Here is a 26,214-nt window from a genome sequence, read left to right as displayed (position 1 = left end):
TCACTGTGAATTGTAGACGGTAGGCCAAACCAGGGCACAATTTCTCTCAGGAGGACTTTGGCTACCTCCCGGCTCTGTTCTGTTCTGGTTGGGAAGGCTTTGACCCAGCCAGTTATGTACACACTATTACTAGGAGGTATCTGAGTCCCCTGCTTAGACATCCATGAAGTCTATCTCAAGGTCTTCAAATGGGGCAACTCCCGTTCTTTGGACACCAGGAGGGAGTAGTGGCACAGATCAAGCATTATTTCTGGCACAAGTTTCACACTGTCTACTCACTGCTCAGCAGAGTGCTGGCAACTGGCTGATGTAGTATTGCTTTTTGAGGAGGGCCTCCAGGGCAGTTTCCCCAGGTGGGTGACCTGGTGGTATTTGCTGACTAGTTGCTTCCTGGTTGCAGTTGGGACAAAGATACGTGTGTCTGGCAACATCCACCATCCATTTTCAGTTAAACTGGCTCCTTCAGTTATGGCCCAGTCTTTCTCCTTTTCAGTGTACCTGGGTGGAGAGGCCTCTACCGGGGGTGTCAGGGCCATAGTGAGGGAAGGAGCTCCCCCTGCCTCCTTACTGGGTGCTGCTTTGGCAGCTTCATCTGCCTTTTGATTCCCCTGTGCTATAGGGTTGTTTTCCTTTTAATGCTCTTTGCAATGCAGAATGGCTACCTTTTTATGTACAAAGAGATTGAAGGGCCTTTTTACATCTGGCAAGCCTAGGGCTGCTGCCTCTTCTGAAGCAGTTTTAATTTCCAGAAAGGTGGCTCTTGCCTCTTTTGTTCAGACAGGGCTTTCAGTCTGGCCCCTCCAGGAGGTTGCAGAGGGACCTTGCCATTGCTGAGTATCCGGGAGTCCAGATTTTTGCAGAACCTGATGGCCCCTAGGAATTCTCACATGCCCTTCATCATCCTGGGCTGGGGCAAGGAGTTAATGACCTTTTTCTTCTCTGGCCTTAGTGCCCTTTCTCCCTGGGTGAGGAGGAAGCCTAAGTACCAGACTTGCTGTTGGCAGATTTGTGTCTTTTTACATGAGACTCGGTATCCTGAGTCTGACAGGAGTTGCAGGAGTTACTTTGTGCCTTTTTCACAACTTTCCTGGGTGTCACTGGTGAAGAGGATGTCATCTGCATACCGCAGGAGGGCGCAGCATGTGGCATCTCTTGGAAAGCTGACAAGGTCTGCAGTCAATGCCTCTTCATAGAGAGTGGGTGAGTTCTTGAACTCTTGTGGAAGCCATGTCCATGTTAACTGCTGCCCAGTATCCAGTTCAGTCCATTCAAAGGCAAATAAGAGCTGGCTTTGTGGGGCCAGCCAGAGGCGGAGAAAGGCATCTTTAAGTCTGGGCAAGTGAACTATTTGGCAGGCTCTGGGATCTGGCTGAGGAAGGTGTACAGGTTTGGAACCACCAGGTGTAAAGCAGCAGTCACTCTATTAATGGCTCGCAGGTCTGGAACAGGCTGGCACTCTACTCCTGACCTTTTGACTAGTAGAAGTGGGGTGTTCCAGGGCGACTGACACTCGATTAAAATGCCTGCCTCTCTGAGTCTGATCAGGTGTTCCTGGATGCCTGCTCTCGCCCCTTGTGGGAGGGGATACTGCTGCTGTCTTTGTGCCTTTGAGAATAGTTGCAGTCTTTTTCACTGAATGGGGCTATGGGGAGGGTGACCACAAAGTGTTCAGCCCCTGTGTAAACTGTAAAAGACAGGTTTTGGTCCCCCACTTTCATTTTGACCGTGGGCTCATGGGGGCCGAGTGAGACAGCCCGGTCCTTGTCAATCTGAGTCTGCTCCTGCCAGGCTAATGAGCCTTTCCCCATGGGGCTCCTCCCTGCAGTAACTGGGCCTTGGGGATTTTCCTGGGTTAGGACATTCATTCTTCCAGTGCCCTTTTTTCTTTACAGTAAGCACTCTGGTCTTTGGATAAGGGGATCCTGGTCTTCCCCCCTCTTGGTGGCTGGCTTCTCCCTGCCTTCTGCCCATGTCTCTAAGAGTAGCTGCCAGGAGACTGGCCTTTTTCTTTATTTTTATTTCAGTCTCTCTGTTGGCCTGAACTTCTCTGTTTAGATATTCTTTGTTGGCAATTTCAATCAGCTGAGTGATATTCATCCCAGTGAAGCCCTCAAGTTTTTGGAATTTTCATCTGATGTCTGGGGCAGCCTGGGATATGAATGAGGTGTTTACCATCTACTGGCTCACTGGTGACTCAGGGTTGAAAGGGGTGTAGATTCAATAAGTTTCTTTCCTAATAGTCCCAAGGAAACTCTCCTGGTTGTTGAGTGACTGAAGAAACTTTAGTCATATTCATAGGCTTTTTGGATCCAGCTTTGATTCACTGAAGGAGGGTGTCCTGATATTGGTGATCTGGTGATGCCTCTCAGGGGTGGTAATGTCCCTCTTGGGGTGCTCCTTGGGGACAGCGATTTGAGCCTATGCACCCTGCCCAAGGACCCCAGCTGCCTCCTCTCTTCCATTGTGAACAGGGTGCGGTGATGCTGTTGACAGGTTTTCTTTAGGTTGGCTGATGGATTTGGAAGAGGGATTACATAAGATCAACCAGGGCTTGTGGCTTTTCTGATGGGGTGTCAGTTGTGGAGAAGGGTTGATAGTAAAACACGGACTGGCTGGTCTGGGAGATCCCATACTTATTATGTCTTTCAGGCTCCCACATCTCTTTCACTGGAATCTGAAGGGCACCTGCTCCCAGCTGAGGGTGCAGTCTGGCTGCTGGTCCAGTGTGGGGTGGGTTCACTGGTTCTGGAGTTGGCAGGGAGGCTGATGGTGGTGGGGTATCAGGGACCGGGGGCTGGGTGCTGATGGCCTTGGAGGCACATAAGGTAGGGGCAATATTAGCTCTTCCTCTGTGTCACTAGTAAAAATGTGCGGAGGCTCAGGCTTCTGTTGATTCTTTGCATTCATCTTTGTTGAGGCAACTAATACTCTACCCTGTCCTTGCCTGTTGCAAGCAAATCGCACCCAAGGGGGAAGGGTCTGGGCAACCTCTAAATAGGAGTTGAAGTAGGATAACTGATTAGGACAACCTGGACCTCTAGGAATGACCTGCCAGGCTCAGCAGATTGTTGGGACACCTAGGGGTCCTTCTCGAGTCCATCCTACACTAAAGGTTGGCAATACAGATTCACACAGGGTTTTCAACCTGCCAGGAGTTAATTTTACTCTGTAGTTTTCTGAAAATCCCTTCATGTAATTCTTGATCATAGTATCAAGGACTGTGGGTTTACTATGCCCTAACCCTATGACGTGTCCATGGACAGTGCTGTGACAACAGACAAGGGAGGGGTGCCTCCTCTAGAGAGGAGACCAGTCAGATGCCCATCCGTTCGTGCTCCTCACGGAGACTTTGGCCAAGCCTTGTCTAAGGTGCACCTGTATAAGTCCCAGGCCAGGTCAGCTGAAGCTGAATCACCAATATGCTGTGATGGCTGACTGTGAAATCAGATGAGGGCCCACTCAGATTCTGTAGTGCAGGCCATGGAATCACAGATTCAGTGCAGACTGAATGACTTCAGCTGTCCTGCACACACACACACACACACACACACACACACACCAGAGTTTAAACATTCCACCCCCTGGGAATGTCTACCTGTGAGACTTCTAATAAGTCTCTGGGAGCTGATCAGTCTCCCCTTCCACCCCAATGGGTGGGACTGGCTGGGTCAGGTGCCCCGGGGCCTCACCGGATTCGATGTCAGAACCAGGTCCTCACCTGCCAAGCCTTATTGAGTCTGGCAGGAACAGCAGAGCAGGGCTGGCCCAGGGTGACTGGGTAGGAGACTGCCAAAAGATCAGGCAGGGCATGCCTTCTCCATTGCGATCTCCTGTTTCATCACTGCCCTGCTGTTGACCCAAACCGGTGGCAACAAAGGGTCAGTGTGGTTGGGTTTCCCCATTAGGGAACCAAATGTTACAGAAAATATGGAAAAAAACTGGACTGGATCACTCATGGGAAAAACCAAGTGGCACTTGGAGGTGTTGGAGTTTTGAGGCTTTATTTCACACCAGCAGGCTCAGAGGGGAGTAATCTCATAAAAAGTCTGAGCCCCAAAGAAAGGCAAAGGGAGCAACATACATCTTTCTGCTTCCTTATCTGTAACATTCCTACATGCACAGCAAGTGAACAGGCAAGGGGGAGGGCATTTAGGGAGCAAACCTTGGGAACCCGTCCTTGGCAGAGCAGGAAACCAAGGGAGTGTTTTTTTGTTGTTTGTGTTGAGGAGAGATGAGACAGAGGGGAGCCGCCCAGGCTAGATTGCTGTCCTCATAAATCTTCCTCTATGAAAGTGAATAAAGATTTTATTATTCCTTCTCCATAAACTAGCCTGACTGCCAGAGATCAAACTTGCAGCACCTTATCCCAGTAATAACGTTATATTTTCTCCAAAGTCTAAGACTCAAGATCCCAACAGAACTAAATCTCTTAGATTCTTCAGACATTAACTTGTGGTGGGGATCATTCCATAATATCTCAGAAATTTTCTGTTCCTCTCTTCAGCAAATGGATGCACTAAGTACCTTCAATATAAATTCTTGGGCACCACAATCCTTGCCTTCACAATAATTTGGAAAAGCAATGAGAAATTTCCTACTTACAACCCAAGTTAAGAGATGGGATTTACTCTCTCATTCTACAATGTTAGTTGAGTATCAGATATGTATTTATATATTTTATGCCCTGTATCTTAAGCTTACCACTTTATATACTTTTTACAGCTGCCTTCCCAATGAATTCTTTTGCAGCCCCCTTTATGTTACCACTTAAGCTTCACACGTTTTTGTGTGAGATTTTATGTTTTAGAAAAGTTCATTGTTTCCTTCTATGAGGTAGTATTATGACCTGTATTTCACACTGAAGAAGTATGGCTTGAAGGAGTTTAGTGATTTGCTAGAAGTTAAAATCCAGGTAAGATATGGGCCTTCCTTGAAATTATGTCACAAGGATTTCAGTTCTCAAACACTTAGACAATGGTTCTCAACCACAGATGACTTTTGCCCCAGGGATGACTTTGCCATGTGTGGAGAGATGCTGCTAAACATCTACAGTGCACAGGACAGACCCAACACAAATAACTATCACATTCCAAATGGCAACTTGGCAGTGTAAGAAAACCAAGTCTAGATCATATATTCTCACACTTCAAAGTTTATTCCCTGTGCTCATTATTGTAGTGGGATGTCCAATTGGTCAGATGTCTTGTGAATGTAAAGATTACCCCTTCCTCTTTTGGATGCATTGTTTTTTTGCTGTTTGTTTTGTTCTAGGCATCGTAGGGATATAACTGGGCAGGTATGTTAACAGAGCCAAGGAAGCTTTATTCGCCCCACAATCTCTAAGTTCCACCTGGGCTTATTAGAAATTTTCTCCTCCCATATCATTTTTTTTGTCTCTCAGATTTTTTTTGTTTTCTTTTACTTTTTTTTATTAAGGTATCATTGATATACAATCTTATGCTCAGGTTTCACATGAGCAACACTGTGGTTATTACATTCATCCATATTAGCAAATCCCCCCCCACACCCCATTGCAATTACTGTCCATCAGCATACTAAGATGCTATAGAGTCAGTTCTTGTCTTCTCTGTGCTACACTGCCTTCTTCGTGCACCCCCGTATTACATGTGCTAATCATAATACTCCTTAATCCCCTTCTCCCTCCCATCCCACCTACCCTTCCCAGTCCCTTTCCCCTTGGTAACCATTAGTCAATTCTTGATCCCTGTGAGTCTGCAGCTGTTTTGCTCCTTCAGTTTTTGCTTTGTAGTTATACTCCACAAATGATCGAAATCATTTGGTACCTGTCTTTCTCTACCTGGCTTATTTCACTGAGAATAATACCATCTAGCTCCATCTATGTTGTTGCAAATGGTAGGGTTTGTTTTCTTCTTAAGGGTGAATAATATTACATTGAGTATATGTACCACATCTTCTTTATCCATTTATCTACTGATGGACACTTAGATTCCTTCCATTTCTCGGCTATTATAAATAGTGCTGTGATAAACGTAGGGGTGCATCTGTCTTTTTCAAACTGGGCTGCCCCATTCTTAGGGCAAATTCCTAGAAGTGGAATTCCTGGGTCAAATGGCATTTGTATTTTGAGCTTTTTGAGGAACCTCCATACTGCTTTCCACAATGGTTGAACTAATTTACATTCCCACCAGCAGTGTGGGAGGGTTCCTCATTCTCCACAACCTCGCCAACATTTATTGTTGTTTATCTTTTGGATGGTCGTAATCCTAACTGGTGTGAGGTGATATCTCATTGTAGTTTTAATTTGCATTTCTCTGATGACTAAGGATGTGGAGCATCTTTTCATGTGTCTGTTGGCCATCTGAATTTCTTCTTTGGAGAACTGTCTGTTCAGCTCCTCTGCCCATTTTTTAATTGGATTATTTGCTTTTCATTTGTTGAGGTACATGAGCTCTTTATATATTTTGGATTTCAGCCCTTTATTGGATCTGTCATTTATGAATATATTCTCCCATACTGTAGGATACCTTTTTATTCTATTGATGGTGTCCATTGCTGTACAGAAGCTTTTCAGCTTGATATAGTCCCACTTGTTCATTTTTGCCTTTGTTTCCCTTGCCCAGAGAGATATGTCATGAAGTTACTCATGGTTATGTCCAAAACGTTTTTGCCTATGTTTTGTGTATGGGGTTAGACAGTGAACCAGTTTCATTCTCTTACATGTAGCTGTACAGTTTTGCCAGCACCATCTGTTGAAGAGACTGTCATTTCCCCATTGTATGTCCATGGCTTCTTTATCATATATTAATTGACCTTATACATTTAGGTTAATGTCTGGATTCTCTATTCTGTTCCACTGGTCTGTGGCTCCATTCTTGTGTCAGTACCAAAGTGTCCTGATTACTGTGGCTTTGTAGTAGAGCTTGAAGTTGGGGAATGAGAGCGCCACCACTTTATTCTTCCTTCTCAGGATTTCTTTGGATTTATGAGGTCTTTGGTGTTTCCATATGAATTTTAGAACTATTTGTTCCAGTTTGTTGAAGAATGCTGTTGGTAATTTGATAGGGATTGCATCAAATATGTATATTGCTTTGGACAGGATGGCCATGTTGACTATATTAATTCCTCCTAGCCAAGAGCATGGGATGAGTTTCCATTTGTTAGTGTCCTCTTTAATTTCTCTTAAGAGTATCTTATAGTTTCCAGGTTATAGGTCTTTCACTTCCTTGGTTAGGTTTTTTCCTAGGTATTTTAATCTTTTTGATGCACTTTTGAATGGAATTGTTTTCCTGATTTCCCTTTCTATTAGTTCATTGTTAGTGTATAGGAAAGTCACAGATTTTTATGTGCTAATTTTCTATCCTGCAACTTTGCTGAATTTTGATATAAGCTCTAGTAGTTTGGGAGTGGATTCTTCAGGGTTTTTTATGTACCATATCATGTCATCTGCAAATAGTGACAGTTTAACTTCTTCTTTACCAATTTGGATTCCTAGTATTTCTTTGTTTTGTCTAATTGCCATGGCTAGGAACTCCAGTACTATGTTGTATAACACTGGGGAGAGTGGGCATCCTTGTCTTTTACCCTATCTCAGAGGAAAAGCTTTCAGCTTCTTGCTGTTCAGGATTATGCTGGCTGTGGATTTATGATATATGGCCCTTATTATGTTGAAGTACTTACCCTCTATACCCATTTTGCCGAGAGTTTTTATCATGAATGGATGTTGAATTTTATCGAATGTTTTTTCAGCATCTATGGAGATGATCATGTGGTTTTTGTTGTTCTTTTTGTTGGTGGTGGATGATGTTGATGGAATTTTGAATGCTGTACCATCCTTGCATCCCTGGGATGAATCCCTGTTGATCATGGTGTATGATTCTCTTGATGTATTTTTGAATTCGGTTTGCTAATATTTTGTTGAGTATTTTTGCATCTCCGTTCATCAGGGATATTGGTCTGTAATTCTCTATTTGGGTGGGGTCTTTGCCTGGTTTGGGTATTAGGTTGATCTTGGTTTCATAGAATGAGTTTGAGAGTATTCCCTCCTCTTCTATTTTTTGGAAAACGTTAAGGAGAATGGGTATTATATCTTCTCTGTATGTCTGATAAAATTCTGAGGTAAATCCATTTGTCCCCTGGCTTTTGTTCTTAGGTGGTTTTTTGATTACTGCTTCAATTTCTTTTCCAGTAATTGGTTTGCTTAGATTTTGTGTTTCTTCCTTGGTCAGTCTTGGAAAGTTGTATTTTTCTAGGAATTTGTCCATTTCTTCTAGGTTTTCCAGCTTGTTTGTGTATAGGCTTTCATAGTAGTCTCTAATAATTCTTTGTATTTCTTTGGGGTCTATTGTGATGATTCCATTCTCATTTTGGATTCTGTTGATGTGTGTTGATTCTCTTTTTCTCTTAATAAGTCTGGCTAGAGGCTTATCTATTTTGTTTACTTCCTCAAAGAACAAGCTCTTGGTTTCATTGATTTTCTCTATTGTTTTATTCTTCTCAATTTTATTTATTTCTTCTCTGATCTTTATTATGTCCCTCCTTCTGCTGACTGTAGGCCTGATTTGTTCTTCTTTTTCAAATTTTGTTAATTGTGATGTTAGACTATTCATTTGGGATTGTTCTTCCTTTTTTAAATATGCCTGGATTGCTATATACTTTCTTCTTAAGACTCTTTTCGCTGCATCCCACAGAAGTTTGGGCATTGTGTTGTTGTTGTCATTGTCATTTGTTTCCATATATTTCTTGATTTCTATTTTAATTTGGGTGTTGATCCATTGATTATTTAGGAGCATGTTGTTAAGTTTCCATATGTTTGTGGGCCTTTTTGCTGCTTTGTACAATTTATTTCTAGTTTTATACTTTTGTGGTCTGTGAAGTCGGTTGGTAGAATTTCAATCTTTTTTAACTTACTGAGGATCTTTTGTGGCCTAGTATGTGGTCTATTCTGGAGAATGTTCCATGTGCACTTGAAAAGAATGTGTATCCTGTTGCTTTTGGATGTAGAGTTCTATAGATTTCTGTTAGGTCCATCTGTTCTAGTGTGTTGTTCAGTGCCTCTGTGTCCTTACTTATTTTCTGTCTGGTGGATCTGTCCTTTGGAGTGAATGTTGCAATGAATTCTGCTAACATGAATGTATTGCATTCTATTTCCTCCTTTAATTCTGTTAGTATTTGTTTCACATATGTTGGTGCTCCTGTGTTGGTTGCATATATATTTATAATGCTTATACCATCTTGTTGGACTGACCCCTTTATCATTATGTAATGTTCTTCTTTTTCTCTTGTTACTTTCTGTGTTTTGAAGACTATTTTGTCTGATACTAGTACTGCAACACCTACTTTTTTCTCCCTGTTGTTTGCATGAAATATCTTTTTCCATCCCTTGACTTTTAATCTGTGCATGTCTTTGTGTTTGAGGTGAGTCTCTTGTAAGCAGCATATAGATGGGTCTTGTTTTTTCATCCATTCAGTGACAGTATGTCTTTTGATTGGTGCATTTAGTCAATTTAGATTTAGGGTGGTTTTTGAAAGATATGTACTTACTGCCATTGCAGGCTTTAGATTCGTGGTTACCTAAGGTTCAAGGATAATTTCCTTATTATCTAAGAGTCTACCTCAACTCACTTTAGTATACTGTTACAAATACAATCTAAAGGTTGTTTTCTATTTCTCCTCCTTTTTCTTCCTCCTTCATTCTTTATATATTAGGTATCAAATTCTGTACTTTTTGTCTATCCCTTGATTGACTTTGGGGAGAGTCAATTTAATTTTGCATTTGTCTCACAATCAGCTGCTCCACCCTCCCTACTGTGGTTTTACTACCTCTGGTGACAGTTATCCAAGCCTAGGAAAACCTCCATCTATAGAAGTCCCTCCAAAATAGACTGCAGAGATTGTTTGTGTGTGGTAAACTCTCTTAGCTTTTGCTTATCTGGAAATTGTTTAATCCCTCCTTCAAATTTAAATGATAATCTTGCCAGATAAAGTAATCTTGGTCCCAGGCCCTTCTCCTTCATGGCATTAAATACATCATGCCACTCCCTTCTGGCCTGTAAGGTTTCTGCTGAGGAGTCTGATGTTAGACTGATGGGATTTCCTTTGTATGTGATCTTATTTCTGCCTCTGGCTGCATTTAACAGTCTGTCCTTATCCTTGAGCTTTCCCATTTTAATTACTATATGTCTTGGTGTTGTCTTCCTTGGGTCCCTTGTGTATGGAGAACTTTGGATCTCCATGGCCTGAGAGTATATCTCCTTCCCCAGATTGCAGAAGTTTTCAGCAACTACCTCCTCAAATACACTTTCTATCCCTTTCTCTCTCTCTTCTTTTTCTGGTATCCCTATAATGCGAATATTGTTCTGCTTGGATTGGTCATACAGTTCTCTCAATATTCTTTCATTTATAGAGGTCCTTTTTTTCTCTGTGTGCCTCAGCTTCTTTGTATTCCTCTTCTCTAGTTTCTATTTCATTTATTGTCTCATCCACTGTGTCCAACCTGCTTTTAATACCCTCCATCGTGCTCTTCAATGATTGGATCTCTGACCTGAATTCATTCCTGAGTTCTTGGATATCTTTTCATGCCTCCTTTAGAATGTTGATGATTTTCATTTTGAACTCCCTTTCAGGAAGAGTCAGAAGGTCCATATCATTTAAATCTTTCTTGGGAGTTGTACTAATAGTTTTACTCTGGACAAGGTTCCTTTGGTGTTTTGTGTTTGCATATGGCACACTCTAGTGTCCAGAACCTCTATTCTGGAGCTGCTCAGCCCCTGAAGCAATGTCAGGGGTTACAGGGGAGCAGTACTGATACCTGAGGGGAGGCAAGAGCTGTTCCCCACCTCCTGGCTGCTATTCCTGTCTCCATCTGTTGAGCCAGTGGGCGAGTCACACAGGTATGTTTTGGTCCAAGAGCAGCTGGATATGGATCCCTGCTTTCCACAAGCAGCCAGAATCCCAGTCTCCCAAGGAACTCTGCCTGTATTAACTTTCCAACCCGGTAGTCATGTGAGTCTCATGGAAGCACCATGAAACGTAGGTTTGTGCTCCCAGAGAAGATATACAGAGCTAGGTATTCAGCAGTCCCAAGCCTTCCACTCCCTCCCCGCTCTGTTTCTCTTCCTCCCGCTTTTGAGGTGGGGTGGGGGAGGGGCTTGCATCCCACAGAGCCACAGCTCTGGTACGATACCCCGTTCTGTGAGGTCTGCTCTTTTCTCCAGGTGTGCGCAGTCTGACACATCCTCTTTCCTGTTTCTCTCCAGGATTAGTTGCACCAGTTAAAATTTCTAATTGTATCCAGTTTTAGGAGGAAGCCTCAGTCTCTCCTCTCATGCCACCATTTTAGTTCACATTCCCTGCCCACTTTTTTTATGTAGATAATTTTTTTTTATTGAAGGGTAGTTGACACACAGTATTACATTAGTTTCAGGTGTACAACACAGTGATTCAACATTTATATACATGATAATTCTAGGTACCAGCTATCACCATACAAAGTTGTTAAAATATTTTGACTATATTCCTTGTGCTATAAATTACAGCCCGGTTACTTATTTATTTTACAATTGGAAGTGTGCACTTTTTTTTTCCTTTTTTCCATTAGGAGGGCATCTCTCATATTTATTGATCAAATGGTTGTTAACAACAATAAAATTCTGTATAGGGGAGTCAATGCTCAATGCACAATCATTAATACAATCCAAGCCAAATTTTCATCAGTCTCCAATTTCCGAAGTATAATGAACAAGTTCTTACATCAAGAACAAATTCTTACATAGTGAATAAGTTCTTACATGGTAAACAGTACAAGGGCAGTCATCACAGAAACTTTTGGTTTTGCTCATGTATTATGAATTATAAACAATCAGTTCAAATATGAATGTTCATTTAATTTTTATACTTGATTTATATGTGGATACCAAATTTCTCTATTTATTATTATTTTTTAATAAAATGCTGAAGTGGTAGGTAGATACAAGATAAAGGTAGAAAACATAGTTTAGTGTTGTAAGAGAGCAAATGTAGATGATCTGGTGTGTGCCGGTAAACTATGTGTTAATCCAAGCTAGACAAGGGCCATGAAACATCCACGTATGCAGAACATTTCTCTCAGAACAGGGGGGAGAGGATCTAAGCCTCACCTCTGTTGAACCCCAATTTCTCACCTGATGACCCCCCTGTGACTGTGCCTGTCTTAGGTTGTTCCTCCCTTGAGGAATCTTACCTGTCTCTGGCTAACCAGTCATCTTCCGGGGCCATCCAGGGAAATGTAAAGTTGGTAACTGAGAGAGAAGCCTTATTGTTTGAAAAGGTTAGCTTCTCACTTCTTTGCATATTTATGCCCTGTGGCTTCTATGCCCAGCATTTGTCTTGAGGTATCTTTACCTCTTGGAAGAATTATGATACTCGGTAAATTCGATATGAGGCACGAATTCTATTTAAAGGGTTGTAATTAGGAAGGAAGAAGAAAAGCTATAGAAGTAGCAGGTGGAAGAAAATATGGGAAGATAGATTATTTCTTTGACATAGCTTCTTGTAGAGTATCTTCAGCACATATAGGTTTTAAACTACTAATTAAATTGCGCACACACATTAACATAATAGGAGTACAGTTACATAACCAAAGCATACCTGTAATTACCAGCCATCTCCAGTGAAACCAAGAAAACCTGTTAGGCAACTTAGGCATTTGTGAAAACTTATCTATGATACGGTGGATATTGTCCAACTGTACTTGAACAGTCTGAGAGAAATCAGACAAATTAAAACAACCCATTCCTGGGGACTGTTCACATCAAATATGTTCTTTTTTTTGTAGATAATTATTTTTTATTGAAGGGTAGTTGACACACAGTATAACATTACATTAGTTTCAGGTGTACAACTTAGTGATTCAACATTTATATACATGATAATTCTAGGTACCAGCGATCACCATACCAAGCTGTTAAAATATCTTGACTATATTCATTATATCCCGGTTACTTATTATTTTACCATTGGAAGTGTATACTTTTTCTATTTGTTTGTTTGTGAGGGCATCTCACATATTTATTGATCAAATGGTTGTTAACAAAAATAAAATTCTGTATAGGGGAGTCAATGCTCAATGCACAATCATTAATCCACCACAAGCCTAATTTTCATCAGTCTCCAATCTTCTGAGGCATAATAAACAAGTTCTTACATGGGTAACAAATACTTACATAGTGAATAAATTCTTACACGGTGAACAATACAAGGGAAGCCATCATAGAAACCTTCGGTTTTGCTCATGCATTATGAACTATAAACAGTCAGTTCTAATATGAATACTCATTTAATTTTTATACTTGATTTATATGTGGATACCTAATTTCACTCTTTATTAATATTATTTTTAATAAAATGCTGAGTAGATACAAGATAAAGGTAGAAAAAATAGTTTAGTGTTGTAAGAGAGCAAATGTAGGTGATCAGGTGTGTGCCTGTAGACTATGTGTTAATCTAAGCTAGACAAGGGCAATAAAACATCCACAGATGCAGAAGATTTCTCTCAGAACAGGGGGGGGTGAGGTTATAAGCCTCACCTCTGTTGAACCCCAATTTCTCACCTGATGGCTCCCCTGCGACTGTGCCTGTCTTAGGTTGTTCCTCCCTTGAGGAATCTTACCGTCTCTGACTAACCAGTCATCTTCTGGGGATATACAGGGAAATGTAAAGTTGGTAAGTGAGAGAGAAGCCTTATTGTTTGAAAAGGTTAGCTTTTTACTTCTTTGCATATTTATGCTCTGTGGCTTCTATGCCCAGTATTTGTCTTGAGGTATCTTTACCACTTGGAAGAATTATGATACTCGGTAAATTCGATATGAGGCACAAAATCTGTTTAAGGGTTGTAATTAGGAAGGAAGTAGAAAAGCTATAGAAGTAGCAGGCGGAAGAAAACCTGGGAAGTTTGATTATTTCTTTGACATATCTTCTTGTAGAGGAACATAAGCATGTATAGGTTTTAAACTACTAATTAAATTGTGCACACACATTAACATAGTAGGAGTACAGTTACATAACCAAAGCAGACCTATAATTACCAGCCATCTCCAGTGAAACCAAGAAAACCAGTTAGGCACCTTAGGCATTTGTGAAAACTTATCTATGATATGGTGGATATTGTCCAACTGAACTTGAACAGTCTGAGAGAAATCAGACAAATTAAAACAACCCATTCCTGGGGAATGTTCACATCCCTTATGTTCTTTTAACAGTAAATAGTCTGTAGTTGTAAGATTTTGGAGTGCTACAATTTTCACTTCTCCTAATTCTTGGTTGAGTTCCAACAGTATAGATCCAGTCAAATTTGTTGTTTTACTGTATGCACAGGACAGCTTAGATATCTTCTTCTTCATTCCCATGGCAAGTCCAGGAACTGGTGGGATGAGTGCATCTACAGCTGTAGCAGTGCGTGGATCTTTGTTGGGGATTTTTGATGATCATCTTCTGGCATGAGTCTTCCCGAGTGTGCTGATGTTGGAAGTTCTTTTTCATATTGTATCTTAGTTCATTTTTGTGGTAGCCAAATTAGGCTTTGATCCTCTGTATAAACACAAACAGACCCTTTGCCTACACTTTTATATGCCCTTTATATCATTGTGTAGAACTCTTTGGAGGTCACCGCAAAGGAACTGATTTTTTGTTGTTGTTGTCTGTTGTCATTAATCAACACATCCATGATGAATATAATGTTCACTAGGCTCTCCCCTATACCAGGCCCCCCCTATAATCCCCTTTACAGTCACTGTCTATCAACATAGGAAAATGTTGTAGAAACATAACTTGTCTTCTCTGTTTTGTACAGCCCTCCCTTTTCTCCCACGGCCCCATGCATGCTAATATTAATACCCCCCTTCTTCTTCCCCCTCCTTAACCCTCCCTACCAACCCATCCTACCAAGTCCATTTCCCTTTGATAGCTGTTGGTCCATTCTTAAGTTCTGTGATTCTGCTGCTGCTTTGTTCCTTCAGTTTTTCCTTTGTGCTTGTACTCCACAGATGAGTGAAATCATTTGGTATTTCTCTTTTACCACTTGGCTTGTTTCACTGAGCATAATACACTAAAGCTCCATCCATGTTGCTGCAAATGTTAGGATTTGCCCTTTTCTTATGGCTGGGTAGTATATCATTGTGTATATGTACCACATCTTCTTTATCCATTCATCTACCGATGGACATTTAGGTTGCTTCCAATTCTTGGCTATTGTAATTAGGGCTGCGATAAACATAGGGGAGCATTGTTCTTTCTCATACTTGATTGCTGTCTTCTAAGGGTAAATTCCTAGGAGTGCAATTCCTGCATCAATTGTTCAGTCTGTTTTGAGCATTTTGATGTACCTCCATACTGCTTTCCACAATGGTTGAACTAACTTACATTCCCACCAGCAGTGTAGGAGGGTTCCCCTTTCTCCACAGCCTCGCCAACATTTGTTGTTGTTTGTCTTTTGGATGGCAGCCATCCTTACTGGTGTGAGGAGATAACTCATTGCAGTTTTAATTTGCATTTCTCTGATAATTAGCGATGTGGAGCATCTTTCATGTCTCTGTTGGCCATCTGTATTTCTTTTTTGGAGAACTGTCTGTTCAGTTCCACTGCCCATTTTTTAATTGGGTTATTTGTTTTTTGTTTGTTGAGGTGTGTGAGCTCTTTATATATTCTGGAGGTCAAGCCTTTATTGTATCTGTCATTTTCAAATATATTCTCTCACACTGTAGGGTTCCTTTTTGTTCTATTGATGGTGTCTTTTGCTGTACAGAAGCTCTTCAGCTTATTATAGTCCCACTTGTTCATTTTTGCTGTTGTTTTCCATGCGGGGGAGATATGTTCAAGAAGAGGTCACTCATGTTTATGTCTAAGAGTTTTTTGCCTATGGTTTTTTCCTAGAGTTTAATGGTTTCTTGACTTACATTTAAGTCTTTGATCCATTTTGAGTATACTTTTGTATATGGGGTTAGACAATGGTCCAGTTTCATTCTCCTACATGTAGCTGTCCAGTTTTGCCAGCACCATCTGTTGAAGAGACTGTCATTTCGCCATTGTATGTCCATGGCTCCTTTATCAAATATTAATTGACCATATATGTCTGGGTTAATGTTTGGAATTTCAGTCTGTTCCATTGGTCTGTGGCTCTGTTCTCGTGCCAGTATCAAATTGTCTTGATTACTATGGCTTTATAGTAGAGCTTGAAGTTGGGGAGTGAGATCCCCCCTACTTTATTCTTCTTTCTCAGGATTGCTTTGGCTATTCGGGGTTTTTGGTGTTTCCATATGAATTTTTGAATTATTTGTTCCAGTTCATCGAAGAATGTTGCTGGTAGTTTCATAGGGATTGCATGAAATCTGTATATTGCTTTGGGCAGGATGGCCGTTTTGACGATATTAATTCTTTCTAGCCACGAGCATGGGATGAGTTTCCATCTGTTAGTGTACCCTTTAATTTCTCTTAAGAGTGACATGCAGTTTTCAGAGTATAAGTCTTTCACTTCTTTGTTAGGTTTATTCCTAGGTATTTTAATTTTTTTTGATTCAATTGTAAATGGAATTGCTTTCCTGATTTCTCTTTCTGTTGGTTCATTGTTAGTGTATAGGAAAGCCACAGATTTCTGTGTGTTGATTTTGTATCTTGCCACTTTGCTGTATTCCGATATCAGTTCTAGCAGTTTTGAGGGGAGTCTTTAGGGTTTTTAATGTACAGTATCATGTCAACTGCAAATAGTGACAGTTTAATGTCTTCTTTACCAATCTGGATTCCTAGTATTTTTTTTTTGTCTGATTGCCATAGCTAGGACCTCCAGTACTGTGTTAAATTACAGTGAGGAGACTGGGCATCCCTGTCTAGTTCCCGATCTCAGAGGAAAAGCTTTCAGCTTCTCACTGTTCAATATAATGTTGGCTCTGGGTTTTTCATAGATGGCCTTTATTATGTAGAGGTACTTGCCATCTATTCCCATTTTGCTGAGAGTTTTTTTGTTTTGTTTTGTTTTTCTGTTTAGGTCTTACTTAGTATCATTAAAAATGTATTGTATTATATATTTATTTATATATTTATATTTATTTTTAATTTTTATATTTTTATTGAGGTGTTGACACACAGGACTACATTAGTTTCAGGTGTACAACACAGTGATTCAACATTTATATACATGGTAATTCTAGGTACCAGCTATCACCATACAATATTTTGACTATATTCTTTATGCTATACATTACCCCAGTTACTTATTTATTTTATAATTTGAAGTGTGTATATATATATAATATATATATTTGTTAGGGCATCTTTCATATTTATTGATCAAATGGTTGTTAACAAAAATAAAATTATTTTTAGTGGGTTAAATGGACAATGCACAATCACTAATCCACCCTAAGCCTAATTTTCATCAGTCTCCAATCCTCTGAGGCATAACAAACAAGTTCTTACATGGAGAACAAATTCTTACATAGTGAATAAGTTACATGGTGAACATTACAAGGGCAGTCATCACATAATCTTTCAGTTTTGCTTATGCATTATGAACTATAAACAGTCAGTTAAAATATGAATACACTTTTGATTTTTATACTTGATTTATATGTGGATACCACATTTCTCTCTTTATTATTATTATTTTTAATAAAATGCTGAAGTGGTAGGTAGATACAAGATAAAGGTAGAAAACATAGTTTAGTGTTGTAAGAGAGCAAATGTAGATGATCAGGTGTGTGCCTGTAGACTATGTGTTAATCCAAGCTAGACAAGGGCAATAAAACATCCACGTATGCAGAACATTTCTCTCAGAACAGTGGGGGGTGGAGGTTCTAAGCCTCACCTCTGTTGATCCCCCTTTTTCTCACTGATGGCCCCCCTGCGACTGTGCCTGTCTTAGGTTGTTCCTCCCTTGAGGAATCTTACCAGTCTCCGGCTAACCAGTCGTCTTCTGGGGCCACACAGGGAAATGTAAAGTTGGTAAGTGAGAGAGAAGCCTTATTGTTTGAAAAGGTTAGCTTTTTACTTTGCATATTTATTCCCTGTAGCTTCTATGCCCAGCATTTGTCTTGAGGTGTCTTTACCACTTGGAAGAACAATGATACTCGGTAAATTCGATATGAGGCACGAATTCTATTTAAGGGTTGTAATTAGGAAGGAAGAAGAAAAGCTATAGAAGTAGCAGGCGGAAGAAACCTGGGGAGATTGATTATTTCTTTGACTTATCTTCTTAAAGAGTAACTTCAGCATGTATAGTTTTTAAACTACTAAGTAAGTTGTGCACGCACATTAACATAATATGAGTACAGTTACGTAACCAAAGCATACCTGTAATTACAAGCCATCTCCAGTGAAACCAAGAAAACCAGTTAGGCACCTTAGGCATTTGTGAAAATTTATCTATGATATGGTGGATATTGTCCAACTGAACTTGAACAGTCTGAGAGAAATCAGACAAATTAAAACAACACATTCCTGGGGAATGTTCACATCCCATATGTTCTTTTAACAGTAAATGGTCTGTAGTTGTAAGATTTTGGAGTGCTACAATTTGCACTTCTCCTAATTCTTGGTTGAGTTCCAACAGTATCGATACAGTCAAAATGTTGTTTTAGTGTATGCACAGTCCAGCTTAGATATCTCCTTCTTCATTCCCATGGAAAGTCCAGGAACTGGTGGGATGAGTGCATCTACACCTTTAGCAGTGCGTGAATCTTTGTTGGGGTTTTTTTGATGTTCATCTTCTGTCATGAGCCTTCCTGAGTGTGCTGATGTTGGAAGTTCTTTTTCATATCGTATCTTAGTTCATTTTCCGGGTAGCCAAATTAGGCTTTGATCCTCTGTATAAACACAAACAGAACCTTTGCATACACTTTTATATGCCCTTTATATCATTGTGTAGAACTCATTGGAGGTCATCACAAAGGAACTGCTTTTTTTTTTATCATTAATCTACACTTACATGACGAATACTTTGTTTACTAGGCTCACGCCTATACCTGGTCCCCCCTATATACCCCTTTACAGTCACTGTCCATCAGCGTAGCAAAATGTTGTAGAACCACTACTTGTCTTCTCTGTGTTGTACAGCCCTTACCTTTCTCCCATCCCCCTATGGATTCTAATCTTAATGCCCCCCTTTTTCTCCCACCCACTTATCCCTCCCTACCCACCCATCCTCCCCAGGCCGTTACCTTTTGGTACCTGTTAGTCCATTCTTGAGTTCTATGATTCTGCTGCTGTTATGTTCCTTCAGTTTTTCCTTTGTTCCTATACTCCACAGATGAGGGAAATCATTTGGTATTTCTCTTTCTCTGCTTGGCTTGTTTCACTGAGCATAATTCCCTCGAGCTCCATCCATGTTGCTGCAAATGTTAGGATTTTCCCTTTTCTTATTGCTGAGTAGTATTCCATTGTTTATATGTACCACATCTTCTTTATCCATTCATCTATCGATGGACATTTAGGTTGCTTCCAATTCTTGGCTATTGTATATAGTGCTGCGATAAACATAGGGGTGCATTGTTCTTTCTCATACTTGATTGCTGCATTCTTAGGGTAAATTCTTTAGAGTGCAATTCCTGGGTCAAATGGTAAGTCTGTTTTGAGCATTTTGATGTACCTCCATACTGCTTTCCACAATGGTTGAACTAATTTACATTCCCACCAGCAGTGTAGGAGGGTCCCCTTTCTCCACAGCCTCATCAACATTTGTTGTTGTTTGTCTTTTGGATGGCAGCCATCCTTACTGGTGTGAGGTGATACCTCATTGTAGTTTTAACTTGCTTTTCTCTGATAATTAGCGATATGGAGCTTCTTTTCATGTGTCTGTTGGCCATCTGTATTTCTTTTTTGGAGAACCATCTGTTCAGTTCCTCTGCCCATTTTTTAATTGGGTTATTTGTTTTTAGTTTGTTGAGGCGTGTGAGCTCTTTATATATTCTGGACGTCAAGCCTTTATCGGATGTGTCATTTTCAAATATATTCACCCAAACTCTAGGGTTCCTTTTTGTTCTATTGATGATGTCTTTTACTGTACAGAAGATTTTCATCTTAATATAGTCCTACTTGTTCATTTTTGCTGCTGTTTTCCTTGTCCAGGGAGATATGCTCAAGAAGAGGTCACTCATGTTTATGTCTGAAAGGTTTTTGCCTATGTTTTTTTGCAATAATTTAATGCTTCCATGACTTACATTCAGGTCTTTGATCCATTTTGAGTTTACTTTACTAAATGGGGTTAGACAATGGACCCGTTTCATTCTCCTACATGTAGCTGTCCAGTTTTGCCAGTACCATCTGTTGAAGAGACTGTGATTTCACCATTGTATGTCCATGGCTCCTTTATCAAATATTAATTGACCATATATGTCTGGGTGAATGTCTGGATTCTCTAGTCTGTTCCATTGGTCAGTGGCTCTGCTCTTGTGACAGTACCAAATTGTCTTGATTACTATGGCTTTATAGTAGAGCTTGAAGTTGGGGAGTGTGATCCTACCCACTTTATTCTTCTTTCTCAGGATTGCTTTGGCTATTCGGGGTCTTTGGTGGTTCCATATGAATTTTTTAATTATTTGTTCCAGTTTATCGAAGAATGTTGCTGGTATTTTCATAGGGATTGCATGAAATCTGTATATTGCTTTGGGCAGGATGGCCATTTTGACGATATTAATTCTACCTAGCCACAAGCATGGGATGAGTTTCCATCTGTTAGTGTACCCTTTAATTTCTCTTAAGAGTGATTTGCAGTTTTCAGAGAATAATCTTTCACTTCTTTGGTTAGGTTTATTCCTAGGTATTTTATTTTTTTTGATGCAATTGTGAATGGAGTTGTTTTCCTGATTTCTCTTTCTGTTGGTTCATTGTTAATGTATAGGAAAGCCACAGATTTCTGCATGTTGATTTTGTACCCTGCAACTTTGCTGTATTCCGATATCAGTTCTAGCAGTTTGGGGTGGAGTCTTTAGGGGTTTTTATGTACAGTATCATGTCATCTGCAAATAGTGACAGTTTAACTTCTTTTTTACCAATCTGCATTCCTAGTATTTTTTTGTTTTGTCTGATTGCCATCGCTAGGACCTCCAGTACTATATTAAATAACAATGGAGAGAGTAGGCATCCCTGTCTAGATCTTGATCTCAGAGGAAAAGCTTTCAGCTTCTCGCTGTTCAATATAATGTTGGCTGTGGATTTAGCATAGATGGCCTTTATTATTTTGAGGTACTTGCCCTCTATTCCCATTTTGCTGACAGTTTTTATCATGAATGGATGTTGAACTTTGTCAAGTGCTTTTTCAGCATCTATGGAGATGAACATGTGGTTTTGTCTTTCTTTTTTTTGATGTGGTGGATGACGTTGATGGAGTTTCGAATGTTTTGCCATCCTTCCATCCCTGGGATGAGTTCCACTTGGTCATGGTGTACGATCTTTTGATGTATTTTTGAATTCCGTTAGCTAATATTTTGTTGAGTATTTTTGCGTCTACGTTCATCAGGGATATTGGTCTGTAGTTTTCTTTTTTGGTGGGGTCTTTGCCTGGTTTTGGTATTAGGGTGATGTTGGCTTCATAGAATGAGTTTGGGAGTATCCCCTACTCTTCTATTTTTTGGAAAACTTTAAGGAGAATGGGTATTATGTCTTCCCTGTAAGTGTGTTAAAATTTCGAGGTAAATCCATCTGGCCCAGGGCTTTTGTCTTTTGGTAGTTTTTTATTACCACCTCAATTTCGTTGCTGGTATTTGGTCTGTTTAGATTTTCTGTTTCTTTCTGGGTTAGTCTTGGAAGGTTTTATTTTTCTAGTAAGTTGTCCATTTCTCCTTGGTTTCCCAGCTTGTTAGCATATAGATTTTCATAGTATTCTCTAATAATTCTTTGTATTTCTGTGGGGTCTGTCGTGTTTTTTCCTTTCTCGTTTCTGATACTGTTGATTTGTGTTGACTCTCTTTTCCTCTTAATAAGTCTGGCTAGAGGCTTATCTATTTTATTGATTTTCTCGAAGAACCAGTTCTTGATTTCATTGATTTTGGCTATTGTTTTATTCTTCTCAATTTTATTTATTTCTTCTTTGATCCTTATTATGTCCCTCCTTCTGCTGACCTTAGGCCTCATTTGTTCTTCTTTTTCCAGTTTCGATAATTGTGACATTAGACCATTCATTTGGAATTGTTCTTCCTTTTTTAAATATGCCTGGATTGCTATATACTTTCCTCTTAAGACTGCTTTTACTGTGTCCCACAGTAGTTAGGGCTTTGTGTTGTTGTTGTCATTTGTTTCCATATATTGGTGGATGTCCATTTTTATTTGGTCATTGATCCATTGATTATTTAGGAGTGTGTTGTTAAGCCTCCATGTGTTCATGAGCCCTTTTGCTTTCTTTGTATAGTTTATTTCCAGTTTTATGCCTTTGTGGTCTGAAAAGTTGGTTGGTAGGATTTCAATCTCTTTGAATTTACTGAGGCTCTTTTTGTGGCCTAGTATGCGGTCTATTCTGGAGAATGTTCCATGCACACTTGAGAAGAATGTGTATCCTGTTGCTTTTGGATGTAGAATTCTGTAGATGTCTATTAGGTCCATCTGTTCTAGTGTGTTGTACAGTGCCTCTGTGTCCTTTCTTATTTTCTGTCTGGTGGATCTGTCCTTTGGAGTGAGTGTTGTGTTGAAGTCTCCTAGAATGAACACATTGCAATCTATTTACTCATTTAGTTCTGTTAGTGTTTGTTTCAGGTATGTTGGTGCTCCTGTATTGGTTGCATATATGTTTATAATGGTTATATCCTCTTGTTCGACTGAGCCCTTTATCATTATGTAATGTCCTTCTTTGTCTTTTGTTACTTTCTTTATTTTGTAGTCTGTTTTGTCTGATACCAGAATTGCAACACCTGCTTTCTTCTCTCTGTTGTTTTCATGAAATATCTTTTCCCATCCCTTGACTTTAAGTCTTTGCATTTCTTTGGGTTTGAGGTGAGTCTCTTGTAAGCAGTATATGGATGGATCTTGCTTTTTTATCCTTTCTATTTCTCTGTGTCTTTTGATTGGTGCATTCAGTCCATTTACATTTAGGGTGATTATTGAAAGATTTGAACTTATTGCCATTGCAGGCTTTAAGTTTGTGGTTACCAAAGGATCAGGGTTAGCTTCTTTACTATTTTACTGTCTAACTTAACTCGCTTGTTGAGGTATTATAAACGTGGTCTGATGATTCTTTATTTCTCTCCTTTCTTATTCCTCCTTCTCCCTTATTCATATGTTGGGTGTTTTGTTCTGTGCTCTTTTTAGGAGTGCTACCATCTAGAGCAGTCCCTGTAGGATGCCCTGTAGTGGTGGTTTGTGGGAGGTAAATTCCCTCAACTTTTTGCTTGTCTGGGACTTGTTTAATCCCTCCTTCATATTTAAATGATTTTCGTGCTGGATACAGTAGTCTTGGTTCGAGGCCCCTCTGTTTCATTGCATTAAGTATATCATGCCATTCCCTTCTGGCCTGTGGGTTTCTGTTGAGAAGTCTGATGTTAGCCTGATGGGTTTTCCTTTGTAGGTAACCTTTTTTTTTTCCTCTCTGGCTGCCTTTAATACTTTATCCTTGCCTTTGATCTTTGCTATTTTAATTATTATGTGTCTTGGTGTTGCCCTCCTTGGATCCCTTGTCATGGGAGTTCTGTGTACCTCTGTGGTCTGAGAGGCCATTTCTTCCCCTAGTTTGGGGAATCTTTCGGCAATTATTTCTTCAAAGACACTTTCTATCCCTTTTTCTCTCTCTTCTTCTTCTGGTACCCCTATAATGCAGATATTGTTCCATTTTGATTGGTCACTCTGCTCTCTTAAAATTCTTTCATTCCTGGGGATCCTTTTATCTCTCTCTGCATCAGCTTCTCTGTGTTCCTGTTCTCTGTTTTCTAGTCTATTAATGGTCTTTTGCATCTCGTCCATTTTGTTTTGAAGTCCTTCCAGATTTTGTTTATTTCTTATTCTCCTTCCTTAGTTCTTGCATATTTCTCTGCATGTCCATCATTATGGTTATGACTTTTGTTTTGAATTCTTTTTCAGGAAGACTGGTTAAATCTATCTCCCCAGGTTCATTCTCAGGGTATGTAGCAGATGCCAAAGCTGTCTGGTTTAGTATTGTCTTTATCATACTTTTTTGCCTTTTCATGTTTACAGGTGCTATTGACTGTCAGCTGGGAGGGCCAAACTTTTCACTTGCTACTGACCTTTCTTTACTGGGACAACTGTGACCCCTATTTGCATGTGTTGAGTAATTGTGTGTAGGCTGGTCTTTGTGTCTTGCCCGGCAGATATGGAGGGATCTCCCTTTCTGTGTGTGTGGTTTACCTTAGGTTGTTTCTCTGCTTTCACAGCGCCCGGAGGGGTAATGGACAGGGGGCTGTTTGGCTGTTTACCTCTGTGAAGCTTTTCAGAGCTGTTGCCCAGGGGGTTAGTGCACCCAGTTTTCCCTGTAATTCCCAGCCACTTGGCTGTGACCTGTGTTGTTTCCATCTAGCTGTTAAGTGCCTGTCCCTTTAAGACTTTCATAAAGCACTCGCTTTTCTTTGTCACACGCCTCTGCCCATTTTTTAATGTGGTTATTTGCTTTTTAAGTGTTGAAGCACATCAGTTCTTTATATATTTTGAATGTTAACCACCTATCAGATATATCATTTACATGTATATTCTCCCATACTCTAGGATGCCTTTTTGTTTTGTTAATGGTGTCCTTTGCTGTACATAAGCTTTTTAGTTTGATGTTATCCCATGTGTTCATTTTTGCTTTGTTTCCCTTGCTTGAAGAGATGCATTCAGAAAAATGTTGCCCATGTTTTTATTCAGGAGATTTTTGCCTATATTATCTTCTAAGAGTTTTATGATTTCATGACTCACATCCAGATATTTCATCCATTTCGAGTTAACTTTTGTGTGTGAGGATAGACAATAATCCAGTTTCATTCTCTTGCATGGAGCTATCTGGTTTTTCCAACACCAGTTGTTGAAGACACTGCATTTCCCCACTGTATATCCATGACTTCTTTATCATATATTCATTGACCATATATGCTTGGGTATATATATGGGCTCTCTAGTGTGTTCCATTGGTCTATGGGTCTGTTCTTGTGCCAGTAACAAACTGTCTTGCTTACTGTGACTTTGTAGTAGATCTTGACATTGGAGAGCATAATCCCCCCAGCTTTATTTTTCTTTTTCACTATTGTTTTGGCTATTAGGGGTCTTTTGTGATTCCATATGTATTTTAGAACTATTTGTTGTAGTTCATAAATAATGTTGGTATTTTGATAGGGATTGCATTAAATCTGTAGATTGCTTTAGGCAGGATGGTCATTTTGACAATATTAATATTTCTTGTCCATGAGTATGGATGTGTTTACATTTATTGTTATCTTCATTAATTTCTCTTGAGTGTCCTGTAGTTTTCAGTGTATAGGTACTTCACTTCCTTCATCAGGTTTATTCCTAGGTACTTTATTCTTATTGATGCGATTGTGAATGAAATTATTTTCTTGGTTTCTCTTTCTGTTAGTTCATCATTAGTGTATAGGGGTGCAACCGACTTCTGTGTATTAATTTTGTATTCTGCAACACTGCTGAATTCAAATATTAGATCTAGTGGTTTTGGAGGTGTTTTTCATGAACAATATCATGTCATCTGAAAACAGTGACAGTTTAGATTCTTCTTTACCCATCTGGATGACTTTTATTTTTTTGTGTTGTCTGATTGCTGTGGCTAGGACCTCCGGTACTATGTTAAATAACAGTGGGGAGAGTGGGCATCCTTGTCTTCCTCCCAATCCTAGATGAAATGCTTTCAGCTTCTCGCTGTTAAGTATGATGGTGGCTGTGAGTTTGTCATATATGGACTTTATTATTTTGAGGTACTTGCCCTCTATACACATTTTTTTGAAAGTTTTTATCATGAATGGAAGTTGAATTTTGTCAAATGTTTTTTCAGCATCTATGGAGATGATCATGTGTTTTTTGTCCTTTTTTTGATGTGGTGGATGATGTTGATGGATTTTCTAATATGCTGCTATCCTTTTATCCCTGGAGTAAATCCTACTTGGTCATGATAGGTAATCTTTTTTTCATGTGTTTTTGTATTTGGTTTGCTAATATCTTGTTGAGTATTTTTGCATGTATGTTCATCAGGGATAGTGGTCTGTAATTTTCTTTTTTCTGTGGTGTCTTTGTTTCATTTTGGTATTAGGGTGATGATGGCTTCATAGAATGACTTTGGTAGTATTA

The 26,214-nt window shown here is 39.7% G+C and overlaps 1 protein-coding gene across 1 annotated transcript in view; it reads left to right on the top strand.

Moving 5' to 3' along the window:
* The first annotated feature begins 209 nt into the window (after positions 1–209).
* The window catches only part of LOC118922499 (olfactory receptor 7G2-like), a 43,992-nt gene continuing 17,987 nt past the window's right edge, over positions 210–26,214 (top strand). Inside the window, exon 1 of the mRNA XM_057490245.1 lies at positions 210–353. The gene's annotated coding sequence lies outside the window, so the exon portion shown is untranslated. The remainder of the gene's footprint in view (positions 354–26,214) is intronic.

The sequence above is a fragment of the Manis pentadactyla genome, chromosome 12 (genome assembly GCF_030020395.1).
Source record: "Manis pentadactyla isolate mManPen7 chromosome 12, mManPen7.hap1, whole genome shotgun sequence".
Lineage (NCBI taxonomy): Eukaryota > Metazoa > Chordata > Mammalia > Pholidota > Manidae > Manis > Manis pentadactyla.
This window is presented reverse-complemented; position numbering and strand designations above follow the sequence as displayed.